The following is a 15419-nucleotide window of genomic DNA, read 5'->3' on the forward strand; positions in this document are numbered from 1 at the left end:
ATTTTAACTTTGAGCTGTTTTTTGTGTGTGTTTTTTTTTGTTTATTTTATTAGAAGTTAATACAGTACAAAACAGTACAGTGGAACCTAATTTTAAGTGCCAACTATGTCATACCGTAATCCATTCTATGTACAACCTCTAGTTTTATGTTTTGAGAAGGAAATAAGCAAGACAAGAAAAAGAAAACAATAGAAAGGGGAAAAAGAGGAAAAATAGATGGTAGAGAATAGAAAAACATGAAGTGTGTATATAAAAAAAATAAAAAGTGGAAAGTAGAAATAGGAGAGAAGGCCCCTTAAAAGAGAAATTTTCAAATCTTTATTCGGAGATGTAGATCTATCCACGGCATGAACTGAAATCAGCAATCTTTACGATACCGCTGCATCACATGATTCCAAAAAGTCGATGAAAGGAGACCAACTCCTTAAGAATTGGTCATATTTATCTATTAGTCGGAGTCTCATTTCTTCATGGCGTGCTATGTCCATCATATTCCTAATCCATATTTTAACAGTTGGTATGGCTGTATTTTTCCAAAACGTTTTGGTCTTTATTTAAATTGATATCTTCTACTATTATTCCAAATATAATCCATTCCGTTTTAGGTTCTATTCTTGACTTGAAAAGCTTTGTAAATATATCAAATATATCGCTCCAAAATTTATTCAACTTTGTACATCCTACAAATGAATGTGTTATATTAGCATTTTGAAACAAACATTTATTGCATCTGGGAGAGATGTTTGGATAAAATTTATTCAACCTCGTTTTTGAATAATAGTCTATGTAATAATTTGAATTGAATTAAATTATGTCTTGCATTAATAGAACAATTATGTGTGTTCATCAGATACTTTTCCCATCTATCCTTCGAGATCTTTATCATTAGCTCATGTTCCCAATCTTCTCTTAGTGCTTCTGTTGAGGGTAATTCTCTATTTTTAATATATTATTATAAAAGTATGATATTAGTTTTTGTGAATCAGCCTTAATATTCATTGCTTCTTCTAAAGGGTCTAAAAATATAGTTTGAAATCTATGTGTATATTTCTTCATAAAGTCACATATCTGTATATATTTAAAATATTGATTATCCTTCAGTTTAAATTTTAATTTTAAATGTTGAAATGATAAGTTTTCCTAATTCATACATATCCCCTACTTTCCTAATCCCCAATCTATCCCATTGTTGATATGTTTTGTCGATGAGAGATGGTTTGAATGCGGGGTTGTTCAATAGTGGGGTTAGTACTGATAGATTATTTAATTTCAAGGATACTTTTATTTGTTTCCAAATTCTTATTGTATTGTGAATAATTGGGTTAACTTTGAGCTGTTGATACCACAAGTTCAATTTCACGTTTATTGTCACTTAACCCAATTAAGGTACTGTGAAATTTGAGTTACCATACACCCATACTAAGTAAAAAGCAACAATATACAAAGCCACATAAAATAAAATTTAACATAATCATCCACCACAGTGGAATCCACATTCCTCACTGTGATGGAAGGCAATAAAGTTCAGTCATCTTCCTCCTTTGTTTACCCGTGGTCGGGGCCTTTGAACCCTCCGCAGTTCGCCGCTGCTGACGTTCAAGCCCTCGCGTCTGGAAACTCCAGCGTCGGGATGGATCGGAACACACCGCAGCATGGAGCACCCGAGTCGGCCTCTTCTTACCAGAGACCGCGGCTTCACAGTGTTAAAGTCAACATGCCCCGTGGTCGGAGCCCTTTCACTGGCTTTCCTTGGCAAAGGATCGCAAAGGATGGTAAGTCCGAGCCTTGAAGCTCCAAGCCGGTCTCCAGGAAAGGTCGCACCATTCTATGTTGTAGGCCGCAAGGGTGGAAGGAGATGTGACACGGGAAAAAAGAAAATTGCATCTCCGTCGAGGTAAGTGGCTGAAAAAAGTTCCCCCTGATCCCCCCCTCCCACATAAAACATACCAAGAAACTTTAAAACATACATTTAAGACATACTTAAAATAATAAAAACAAAGAAGGGACGAGACAGACTGTTGGCGAGGAAGCCATTACGGGCGCCACCCAGTGGTGATTATAGTTATAGGAGTAGAATTAAGCCATTCAGCCCATCGAGTCTACGCCATTCAATCATGGCTGATTTCTGTCTTCAAATCCCATTTACCTGCCTTCTCCCCATAACCCTTGACACCAATTCTGATCCAGAATTTGTCAATCCCTGCCTTAAACATATCTACTGACTTGGCCTCCACAGCCCTCTGTGGCAATGTGTTCCACAGATTAACTACCCTCTGACTAAAGAGGTTCCTCCTCACCTCCTTTCTAAAAGAGCGCTCTTTAATTCTGCGGCTATGACCTCAGTGAAAGCTCCAATCATCTCAACAGTAAAGGATAATCTTAATTGAGATGTGGCCAGTTCTTATAATATTGAACAGTTTATAACAATTATTTCCATCAAGGCAAACAAAAGAATTCAATAGCAGAAATACAAATTAATAATTTCTAAATCTACCTCTAAATATAGATTTTGGTTTTATTTTGTTTCTTCAGAGTAACAATTAGGTTAGACTGAAAATACATGCATCTTGAAAAAATAAATATTGGCTTTAAGGAACTAAATCTCTCTGATCAGCAGGAAGCAAAATAACTTAGCTGGATGCTACCAGGGCTAAAATGATGGCTACCAATTAACTAGATAGGCCATCAGATGACAAGAAACAGTCAATGATCTCAGCAGGTTCCAGTTTTTAAATGTGTAAGAAAGAATTGCAGATGCTGGTTTAAACCGTAGACACAAAATACTGGAGTAACTCAGCTTCTCTGGAGAGAAGGAATGGGTGATGTTTGGGTCAAGACCCCGAAGAAGCTGGAATAACTCAGCGGGACAGGCAGCATCTCTGGAGAGAAGGAATGGGTGACATTTCGGGTCGAGACCCTGAAGAAGGTTCTCAACCCGAAACGTCACCCATTCCTTCTCTCCAGAGATGCTGCCTGTCCCGCTGAGTTATTCCAGCTTTGTGTCTATCTCCATTTTTAAATGTTTGACATGCACTCACACAATCACAGTTCACTCACATTCACTTAAATCACTCATTCCCTTTAAAATACAAAATATACCAATCCCAGTGCTCACTTTCAACAGGCTGTATAATTTTAATTTCTTTCATCACAATCCTCCAGGATTTAAAAAGATGAAAGAAACACAATCATTAAATTGTTTAATCTCAAGGCAAAAGATGGCAGAGCAATGGATTCCTCTGTACTGCTGATAACTTTCAATGGGGAATATCAGAGCAAAGTACCGGAGAGGCACTCTCAACATACTCGACAATCTCTGCATAATCCATTATTTTAAGATAATAGACTTGGATAGTCTTACTAGTTTAAGAGATGCTGACACTAATATAGCCTAATTTCTATAAGTGCATACAATGGCTGATGAAATGCCCAAGAAAACATGCCTCCCACTGTGAACTTTGAACCATTTTTTGAATTCTTAGACACAAATGTATTGGAGGCACTGCAAGAAAAAAAAATAATAGCAAAAGAGTTTCTGGCAAATCATCATGTATGCAGGCATGACAAAGTACAGAATTTGTGCCAAGAAGCTGACTGATGCTTGGAGGACACAAGTATATTAAAAATAGCAAATGTTGGAAAAATATAGGCCACCTAACAGTAGTAGTGAAGTTGGAGATGGTATCAAACAGGAAATTAGAAATGCGTGCGACAAAGGCAAAACCGTTATAATGGGTGACTTCAATCTACATATAGATTGGGTGAATCAAATTGGCAGGGGTGCTGAGGAAGAGGATTTCTTGGAATGTATGCGGGATAGTTATCTAAATCAACATGTAGAGGAACCAACGAGAGAGCAGGCTATTTTAGACTGGGTATTGAGTAATGAGGAAGGGTTAGTTAGCAGTCTTGTTGTACGTGCCCCCTTGGGCAAGAGTGACCATAATATGGTTGAGTTCTTCATTAGGATGGAGAGTGACATTGTTAATTCAGAAACAATGGTTCTGAACTTAAAGAAAGGTTACTTTGAGGGTATGAGACATGAATTGGCCAAGATTGACTGGCAATTAATTCTAAAAGGGTTGACGGTGGATATGCAATGGAAGACATTTAAAGACTGCATGGATGAACTACAAAAATTGTTCATCCCAGTTTGGCAAAAGAATAAATCAGGGAAGGTAGTGCATCCGTGGATAACAAGGGAAATCAGGGATAGTATCAAAGCGAAGGATGATGCGTACAAATTAGCCAGAAAAAGCAGCACACCGGAGGACTGGGAGAAATTCAGAGACCAGCAGAGGAGGACAAAGGGCTTAATTAGGAAAGGAAAAATAGATTATGAAAGAAAACTGGCAGGGAACATAAAAACTGACTGCAAAAGTTTTTATAGATATGTGAAAAGAAAGAGATTAGTTAAAACAAATGTAGGTCCCTTGCAGTCAGAAACAGGTGAGTTCATCATGGGGAACAAGGATATGGCGGACCAATTGAATAACTACTTTGGTTCCGTCTTCACTAAGGAAGACATAAATAATTTGCCGGAAATAGCAGGGGACCGCGGGTCAAAGGAGTTGGAGGAATTGAGTGAAATCCAGGTTAGCCGGTAAGTGGTGTTGGGTAAATTGAATGGATTAAAGGCCGATAAATCCCCAGGGCCAGATAGGCTGCATCCCAGAGTACTTAAGGAAGTAGCTCCAGAAATAGTGGATGCATTAGTAATAATCTTTCAAAACTCTTTAGATTCTGGAGTAGTTCCTGAGGATTGGCGGGTAGCAAACGTAACCCCACTTTTTAAGAAGGGAGGGAGAGAGAAAACGGGGAATTACAGACCAGTTAGTCTAACATCGGTAGTGGGGAAACTGCTAGAGTCAGTTATTAAAGATGGGATAGCAGCATATTTGGAAAGTGGTGAAATCATTGGACAAAGTCAGCATGGATTTACAAAAGGTAAATCATGTCTGACGAATCTTATAGAATTTTTCGAGGATGTAACTAGTAGCGTGGATAGGGGAGAACCAGTGGATGTGGTGTATCTGGACTTCCAGAAGGCTTTCGACAAGGTCCCACATAAGAGATTAGTATACAAACTTAAAGCACATGGCATTGGGGGTTCAGTATTGATGTGGATAGAGAACTGGCTGGCAAACAGGAAGCAAAGAGTAGGAGTAAACGGGTCCTTTTCACAATGGCAGGCAGTGACTAGTGGGGTACTGCAAGGCTCAGTGCTGGGACCCCAGCTATTTACAATATATATTAATGATCTGGATGAGGGAATTGAAGGCAATATCTCCAGGTTTGCGGATGACACTAAGCTGGGGGGCAGTGTTAGCTGTGAGGAGGATGCTAGGAGACTGCAAGGTGACTTGGATAGGCTGGTTGAGTGGGCAAATGTTTGGCAGATGCAGTATAATGTGGATAAATGTGAGGTTATCCATTTTGGTGGCAAAAACAGGAAAGCAGACTATTATCTAAATGGTGGCCGACTAGGAAAAGGGGAGATGCAACGAGACCTGGGTGTCATGGTACACCAGTCATTGAAAGTGGGCATGCAGGTGCAGCAGGCAGTGAAGAAAGCGAATGGTATGTTAGCTTTCATAGCAAAAGGATTTGAGTATAGGAGCAGGGAGGTTCTACTGCAGTTGTACAGGGTCTTGGTGAGACCACACTTGGAGTGTTGCGTACAGTTTTGGTCTCCAAATCTGAGGAAGGACATTATTGCCATAGAGGGAGTGCAGAGAAGGTTCACCAGACTGATTCCTGGGATGTCAGGACTGTCTTATGAAGAAAGACTGGATAGACTTGGTTTATACTCTCTAGAATTTAGGAGATTGAGAGGGGATCTTATAGAAACTTATAAAATTCTTAAGGGGTTGGACAGGCTAGATGCAGGAAGATTGCTCCCGATGTTGGGGAAGTCCAGGACAAGGGGTCACAGCTTAAGGATAATGAGATGAGAAGAACTTTTTTCACACAGAGAGTGGTGAATCTCTGGAACTCTCTGCCAGAGGGTAGTTGAGGCCAGTTCATTGGCTATTTTTAAGAGGGAGTTAGATGTGGCCCTTGTGGCTAAGGGGATCAGAGGATATGGAGAGAAGGCAGGTACGGGATACTGAGTTGGATGATCAGCCATGATCATATTGAATGGCGGTGCAGGCTCGAAGGGCCGAATGGCCTACTCCTGCAACTAATTTCTATGTTTCTATATCACTTCAGATTGAAAACAATTTAATCTGTTTTGATGAACGATTTTCAAACGCAAACATTAAAGGGCCTGTCCCACGAGCATGCGACTCCATGCGGCAAGCGTGACCTAACGTGGTCACTTGAGCCGTACGGCCTCGCGGGGCCGGTCCCATTTCGATCGCCGGGGCCGTATGGAGTTGTGCGGAGCTGGTCCTGACATCATGCAGGGCTCCGAAAAACTGACCGTGTTCAAAAATTTCGCGCGGCAACGGCCTACCGGCCCGCAGCTGCCTCGGCACCATACGCACCGCCTCGACGCCGTACGTCACGCGCAAACTTCCCGCGGACTTCGCTCGAACTTCATAAATGAATGAATAAATCTCTTTATTGTCATTGCACATGGTACAACAAAATTTAAAAGTCAATCCCACGGTGCGATTCACAAGAGCAATTTTAAATATATAAGAAAAGGTAAAAATATATACATGTAAAAAAAAAATTACAGATAAATAACAATAGCAGCTGAGGTAGAAGCATTCAGTTGAATGTGAGTGTTATTTCTTATTTTGCATTGTTAAGTTCACGTATGGCTATGGGGTAGAAGCTGTCTCTGAGTCTGTTTGTGCGAGTTTTGAAAGACCTGTACCGTCTGCCAGAGGGCAGCGGGTGGAACAGGTTGTGTCCAGGGTGGGAAGGGTCCTTCAGGATGTTGGCTGCCCTGCCAAGGCAGCGAGAGCTGAAGATGTCCTTCAGGGAGGGCAGTGGGCAGCCAGTGATTTTTTGTGCGGTGTTGATGACCCTTTGAAGGGCTCTCCTGTCCGCTGCAGAGCAGCTGGCATACCATGTGGTTATACAGTACGCCAGCACACTCTCGATGGAGCAGCGGTAGAAGAACACCAGCAGCTTCTCCTCCAGGTTGTTTTTCCTGAGTCGCTGCTGGGCCTTCTTGACTGCTGTGGTGGTGTTGAAAAAGCTACTTTTCTTAACAACTAAACAGGTTCGCTTCTTAATAAACAGACACCACACAAACTGTTTGGTAGACCAGTTCAAAACTTTACTTATTATCGGCCGATGGAAAGGAGGGAGAACTGCAGTCAAGTGACCAATGTAGACACTTAACTGTGCTCAGCCACCTTCTCTGAACAACAGAATTACATTGCCTTAAATAGGTTTTTTTTTGTCCCCTTAGCACATTCCACAGACATTAGTCATGGTCAGAGGTACAGGAAAAGATTTCCACAGAATGCATCACATCAAAGGCCTTTTGTCACATGGTACAAGATAACATTGGCCATTTGGTTTACGGCATCTTACTTCAAAGATGTGACTAGCTGTTTCTCTCTTCCTTTATCGCCTCCTCCCCCATAAACATTGGTCATTTGGTTTACGGCATCTTACTTCAAAGATGTGACTAGCTGTTTCTTTCTCTGTCACTTCCTCACTTGGGAGACAATGTTATGGTATTTATTATCCCACACACTGCAACCTGAGGCAAGCCTAATTTGACACTAAATATAAGCTGTAAGCTAGCCCAGAAGCCAATTTTAATATTTTCTTATTTTTGTAATTTTATTCGGCTTCATCAGTGTTTGTAGTCCAGGAGAGATCCTCCGTAATTTGTGTGCCCAGGAATCTGAAGTCTGAGACCCTTTCCACACAGTCCCCATTGATGAATAGGGGTTTGGGGGCTGCACTGTTCTTACGGAAGTCTATGATAATTTCCTTTGTTTTTGTGGTGTTTAGGATGAGGTTGTTGTCTGAACACCACGCTGCCAGTCTTTGGACTTCCTCCCTGTAGGCTGTCTCATCTCCTCCTGAGATACCTCCAACCACAGTCGTGTCGTCCGCAAACTTGACGATGGTGTTGGTGGAGTTGGCGGGGGCACAATCGTGGGTGTAGAGGGCGTAGAGGAGGGGGCTCAACACACAGCCCTGTGGGGAGCCGGTGCTGAGTGTGATGGGGGTGGAGAGGTGATGGCCCAGTCTGATGGTCTGGGGGCGGTTAGACAGAAAGTCCTTGATCCAGAGGCAGATGGGTTGGGAGAGTCCTAAATCCATGAGTTTGGTGACCAGTCTGCTGGGGATGATGGTATTGAAGGCGGAGCTAAAGTCAATGAAAAACATCCTCACATAGCTCCCCTGGTGTTCGAGGTGGGTCAGTGCAGTGTGAAGAGCAGTGGCGATGGCATCCTCAGTGGACCTATTTGCTCTATAGGCAAACTGGTGTGGATCGAAGGTGGGCGGGAGGCTGGCTTTGATGTGCTAAGTTTTTCCCCCAGCATTTTCTGATATTTCTTTATGCCATCTTCTAGCGCAACATTGACACTTAACTTTCCTCTCCATTAAAATGAAAAGTAATGGGTGCTCAGTGGTCATCTCAGGCACAGTCAGCCGAAGATCCTTTTCCCACAGTGTATGACCATGACTCTAAATTTTTGTAATAGCACCAGTACGTTGGATCTTTGATTCATGGGTTAAGTATTGGGTGACAATCAATTTTCATGTCTCCGGAGGTTCCAACCTTTGTGTTATATAAAATGGTTTTTATTAAAATTGTTTTTAAACATTCGTGTATGATATCTCCATCTGTATATTCATGCTCTTGCAGGTTTTGTTTATGTGTAATAAAAAAGAAACAGAAGAGAAAAATGAGTAACACAATCGTTGAAAGGGTGAACTTTTAAAAAGAGCTAAGCTAACTGAATCCCAGGAACGGAATAATGGTTCTCCCATCACAACTCTGTTCAAAGCCACCAACTCCATCGCTCTGCCTGGTAATCTGTCCAAAATTGATCCAGATTGTTCACAATTGTGGTGTGATAAAAAACTCTTATCCCATGTCATTTCCGATTCCACCTCCATAATCACCTTTCTCCTTCCTTGCCTAGTTCTCTTTGTTCCTTTTGGACTTGACAATGCCATGCGGCTGGCTTTGCTCATTATTCTCATACTGGAAGGTATTCAAAAATCTGCTCTCCATGCCCTAATTCACAACAAGGCCCATTCATACTCCTCTTGCTTAACTGGAATTCAGTGTGGACAATTGCAAATTATTTTCAAATCCCCATCTCTAACATTCTCCAGCAGCACAATAACCTCCCAAGATGTGTTTTATTTTAATCTCTGCCCTCATGCACACACTTATTCATTTGTACTACTATTGGCTGCAGAGCTCAAAGATCAAGTTCTCTCCCAAGATACAGTGGCCTCTATAATGTTTGGGACAAACACCCATCATTTCTTTATTTGCCTCTGTACTCCACAATTTGAGATTTATAATAGAGAAAAAAAAATCACATGTGGTTAAAGTGCACATTGTCAGATTTTAATAAAGGCCATTTTTATACATTTTGGTTTCAGCAGTGTTTATACATAGTCCCCCCCCCCCCCCCCCCCCCAATGCCTCAAAATGAGTTTTGAGGCATTTGCTTGAACTTGATCAGATAGGATGTGTCTATACACTTCAGAATTCATTATGCTACTACCATCAGCCGTTGTATCATCAATGAAGATAGGTGAGCCAGTGCCTTCAGCAGCCATACATGCCAGGCCATAACACCCCCACCACCGTATTTCACAGATGAGGTGCTTTTGGATCTTGGGAATTCCTTCTCTCATCCATCTTGGGGAACGGCTGCTAACCAGCAGCCGTCCGTTTAATTCACTTTTTTTTGTAGTTTTAGTGAGCCCTGTGCTTTGTTTGTTGGAGAAATAGAATTTTTAATGTGGGGGGAAGGGGGTAACTATATTTCTAGGTCCCTACCTGGTCGGTGAGGCAGCTTTTTCTCCGGGCTGCCCCGTTGACCCATCCTCGTGGCCTACCAGCGGGCGTGGACCGCCCAGCACCTCGGCTTCGGTGGCGGCACAGCGCTGGAGCGCTATCGCGGAGCGGGCGATGCCTTGCCTGGGTCGCCATGCTGGATCGACACGCTGGAGCTCCAGTGAGCTGTGACCGCCGAGTTCATCACCTCCGGGCTGCAGGTCTGCGGAGCGGAGCAGGCGGCGCCGACTTCAACATCGGGAGCCTGGGAGCTCCAAACCGGCGCGGCCTTGTCGGCTTCGGAAGCCACGGTCTCCGGTTAGGAAGCGGCCGTTCCAGGTGGCCCAGCCGCTGAGAGGACTCTCCCGACGCCGGGGCAATAGCACCCGGCCAGAACGGCCAGGAACATCGGGCCTCCGTAGAGGCAATAGCAGAGGCCTCAATAGGCCTGACTTTGGGAGAACTGGGGATGGGGACTGGACATTGTGCCTTCCCCCACAGTGGTAACCATTGTGGGGGGGATGATTTGTGTGTAAGTAAATATTTTAGTTTGTGTCCAAGATGGCTGTCGGAAGGGAGAGTGTACGCTGGCGCGGTTTGGCTGCCGCTGCTCTCTCTTCACATTGTGTTTTTGATTTTTGTCTTTGGATCGAATTCTGTCTTTAATTTGTGTATTGGTGATGTCTTTATTATTTATTTTATTCCGATTATATGTTTTTTTACTCTTGTTAATTTTCTGTAAGGTGTCCTTGAGACTTTTGAAAGGCACCCACAAATAAAATGTATTATTATTATTATTATACTTTGCTCTTGCCATCACTCTGATATGTTAATCTTCATCTCATCTGACCACAAGACCTTTTCCCAGAACTGTGGTTGCTTTTTTAAGTACTTCTTGGCAAACTGTAACCTGACCATCCTATTTTTGAGGCTAACCAGTGGTTTGCATCTTGCAGTGTAGCCTCTGTATTTCGGTTCATGAAGTCTTCTGCGGATAGTGGTCATTGACAATTCCACACCTGACTCCTGAAGAGTGCTTCTGACCTTTCGGACTGGTGTTTGGGGATTTTTCTTTATCATAGAGAGAATTCTTCTGTCATCAGCTGTGGAGGTCTTCCTTGGCCTGCCAGTCCCTTTGCGATTAGTAAGCTCACCAGTGCTCTCTTTCTTCTTAATAATGTTCCAAACAGTTGATTTTGGTAAGCCTAAGGTTTGGCTGATGTCTCCAACAGTTTAATTCTTGTTTTTCAGTCTCATAAAGGCTTCTTTGACTTTCATTGGCACAACTTTGGTCCTCATGTTGATAAACAGCAATAAAAGTTTCCAAAGGTGATGGAAAGACTGGAGGAAAGACTCGGTGCTGAGAGCTTTCGTAAGGAGGCAATTAAACATACTTGAGCAATTACAAACACCCGTGAAGCCATGTGTCCAAAACATAATGGTGTCCTGAAATGGGGGGGGGGGGGGGGGGGGGGGGGGGACTATATATAAACACTGCTGTAATTTCTACATGGTGAAGCCAATATGTATAAAAATGGCCTTTATTAAAATCTGATAGTGTGCATAAAATCATATACCGGTCATGCATTTTAGCCACATGTGATTTTTTTCTATTACAAATCTCAAATTATGGAATACAGAGGCAAATAAATAAATGACGGGTCTTTGTCCCAAACATTATGGAGGACACTGTGAATACTCTTTCTATCCTCAAGATGTTCTTTAAAATCTTCAATTCATGCACATCTTCTCAGGTAGCAGTGTCAACATTTTGGATTTGATTCTGTAAAGTCCCTTCAGCTGTTTTAACTACGTTAAGAACACAAAACTGCAAGAGATGCAGCAACAGTTCCTCTTCAAACACCCTCGACCACTGCTACACCATTAAGGATGCCTATCGTTCTATCCCTCGCCCTCACTTTGATAAATCCGTCCATACCGTGGTGCTGCTTCTTCCTGTCTACAGGCAGCAATTGAAGAGCGCACCCCCTGAGGTGAGGACGGGGGAGCTGAGGAACAAATCCAAGACTGTTGGAGTCTGTAGACTGGGCAATGTTCGGGGACTCAGCAACGGACTTGAATGAATACGCCACAGTCGTTACAGACTTCATTAAGAAATGTGTGGAGGACTGCATCCCAACAAAAACCTTCCGAGTGTTTCCCAATCAGAAGCCTTGGATGAACTATGAGATCCACACTCTTCTGAAGACCAGACACCGGGCATTCATGTCCGAAGATACAGAGGTCTACAAGAAGTTCAGATATGACCTTGGTAAGGCCATCAAAAAGTCCAAAAGGGACTTTTGCTCCAAGCTGGAGGATGAGACGGATGTTCGGCAACTGTGGTGGGGCTTGAATGCCATCAATTCCTACAAGGCGAAATCAGGAGGCAGCTCAAATGTCAGCAAAGCATCACTCCCTGACAAACTCAATGCGTTCTACGCACGCTTTGATAGGGAGAATACTGATGTGTCTTCCAGAGTCCCCATTCGCCGTGATAGTATTTCGGTCACAGTCACAGAGGTTGACGTCAGAAAATCCTTCAGAGGGGTGAACCCTCGGAAAGTGCCTGGACCTGATGATATACCGGTCGTGTTCTGAAAACCTGTGCGGATCAACTTGCTGGAGTTTTTACGGACATTTTCAACCTCTCATTTCTGAGGTCTGAGGTTTCCACCTGCTTTAAAAGGGCATCAATAATACCAGTGCCCAAGAAGAGCAAGGTGACGTGCCTCAATGACGTTCGACCAGTGGCACTAACGTCTGGGGTGATTAAGTGCTTTGAGAGGCTGATCTTGGCGCAAATCAACTCGTACCTCGACAAAAACCTGGACCCACTGCAGTTCGCTTTCAGGTTGGAACCCTACTTCAAGCTGTTTGTCGTAGGAGGACGGAAAGGAACGCCAGAAGAGAGGATGGGCAGAACAAAGCCTGTTAAATGCTAGATGAATACAGGTGAGTTGTTTGATAGGTAGATGGTTGGACAAAGGCAGGAGATGAAAAGACAAAAGGTGTGAGATAGCAATTGAAAAGTTGTGAATTGTTAATCCAGAGGATGGACTGTAGTGTAAGGAGAAGGATAGGGGAGAAATAAGGCAAGAGACCTGGACTCACCTGGCCAGAGATGCTAGCAGACCCACTAAGTTAATTCAGCACTTTATGTCTTTTCTTTGTACATTATCATCTTCAGTTCCTTATTTCTACACTATACATCGGAATGATATTTGCATACAAGCTTAGGACAAAGGTATCTGACAATAATCATAACCCACAACACACGAGTCACAACTTGTTACGACTAAAGTCAAATAAAACAAAGTAGTTGGATGTTTGAAAAATGTTGTGGGAACATGCTGCTTTTAATAGAAGCAGCTGCAATTAAAGATAAGAGCTACAAAATGCGATGATGTTCTAATCTGTATAAATTGCTCACCCTTATCTCATTTTCTGTTGTAATTAAATTCAGTATGCCTTGCAGATAAACAGTAAGCGTCAATAAAGGTTTTTAAAAAAAAGTCAGGTTAAGCAATGCTCTAGATTGGAAGGTTTGAAAAATTGAGATATAAAATTTGCTCTTGACTTGTGTGAAAATAAGTCCAACCATCTACCTATCAAACAACTCACCTGTATTCATCATTTTTTAAACTCATGGTTCTTGATGCATGCAGAGATGAAGCAGCTTCACATTACAGAGAAGGAATTCAACACTCCCATAATGAGAGGGATCGCCTGCAAGTTGTTTCGTCTTGAATCTAAACTATTCCACAAATCTTACCAACTCTGAAGTATTTCGCTCTTGCCCCATCACTCAAACATTAATTAAGAAAATAGAATAATCAAACCGTTAGCTTATAAAAGAGGGAAATATCAACATTTTGGGAAGATTAATTAGCCTGGTACAATAATAATTTAGGCAGCCCAAAATCTTAAACTTTCATATTTGCAGTACGTATGGATCGTGATTATGAACTTCTTTGTGTCTTCCACTGCATCCATTTTTTATGATACTTCATCAAGGAAAAAGTTTAAAAAATACTGGTGCTTTTAGATAAACTGCATATCTTTATAACCTGATAACAAAGTCCTTCTGCAAACTATCAAAGAGTATTCACGATGACTAACATTTTGGGAAGACTGATTCATAACAAAACTGGCTGAAGTGCAGTTTCACATTTACAACAGCATAGAAATAGTGCTAACACAAGACGAAAATCCCGTTGATCCATGTCACGTGCACATTGATAAGTTTATTTTAAATGCAAGAAAATTCTAATGACACAAAGTCACCATGTATGCTAAGTGCTAACTATCCAGTACTACATTATCGTAGGCATAAAAATATACACTGACATTCCACTGTACCAATGAAGCAGTACTGCATTGTTGAAGATGCAGTCTTTCAAAGGAGACATTAAATGAAGATTGACAAAATGGTGGAGTAACCCAGCATCTCCAGAGAAACTGGATAGGTGACATTTCGATTTGGGATCTTTCTTCAGACCTGAAGGTTCCTGACCCGAAACGTCACCTATCTGTTTTATCCAGAATTGCTGCCTGACCCGCTGAGTTACTCCAACATATTGTATCTTAATTTTGCAGTTAATTTAGTTATAATCCACCATCTGAGGTTCCTTTTTATTAAATGAAGACTCCTCTAGTGTCTCATGAAATGTGTAGGAAGGAACTGTAGATGCTGGTTTCAACCGAAGATAGACACAAAAAGCTGGAATTACTCAGCGGGTCAGAAAGCACCTCTGGAGATAACAAATAGGTGGCGTTTAGGGTCAAGACCCATCTTCAAACTGAGAGTCAGGGAAAAGGGAAACAAGAAATATAGACAGTGATCTGGAGAGATATAGAACAAATGAATGAAAGATATGCAAAAAAGTAACGATCACAAAGGAAAGGCCATTGTTAGCTGTGGGCTAGATAAAAACGACAATGAGACTCAACAAGACGACTTTGAGGCTAGTACGACTTGGGTGGGGGAGGGATGGGGAGAGAGAGGGGAATGCAAGGGTTACTTGAAGTTAGAGAAATCAATACTCATACCGCTGTTGCAAGCAGCCCAAGGGAAATGAGGTGCTATACCTCCAATTTGCATTTGGCCTCACTCTGACAATGGAGGAGGCCCATGACAGACAGGTCAGCGTGGGAATGACATGGGGAAATAAAAAGGTTGGCAACTGGGAGCTCAGGTAGGTCCAGGCAAACTGAGCAGAAGATGTTCAGCGAAACAATCACCCAGTCTACATTTGGTCTCACGGATGTATAAGAGTCCACACCGTGCACATCGGATACAGTACCCTCCCTCCCCAACCCCTCCCATCTCCACTCCATCCCCTCCCAGCCCCATCTTCCGACTCCCCTCCACAACCCTCCCACCTCCTCCCCTCCCACCCGAGTCAGGGAATCAATAACTAGAGGGCATAGGTTAAAAAGTAGGAATCTTCAAGCACAACTTTTTCACTCAGAG

At 42.4% G+C, this 15419-nt stretch overlaps 1 protein-coding gene across 1 annotated transcript in view; it reads right to left on the reverse strand.

Moving 5' to 3' along the window:
* Positions 1–15419, reverse strand: part of me2 (malic enzyme 2) — a 69482-nt gene that overhangs the window by 53245 nt on the left and 818 nt on the right. The window lies entirely within an intron of this gene.

The sequence above is a fragment of the Amblyraja radiata genome, chromosome 1 (genome assembly GCF_010909765.2).
Source record: "Amblyraja radiata isolate CabotCenter1 chromosome 1, sAmbRad1.1.pri, whole genome shotgun sequence".
Taxonomy (NCBI): domain Eukaryota; kingdom Metazoa; phylum Chordata; class Chondrichthyes; order Rajiformes; family Rajidae; genus Amblyraja; species Amblyraja radiata.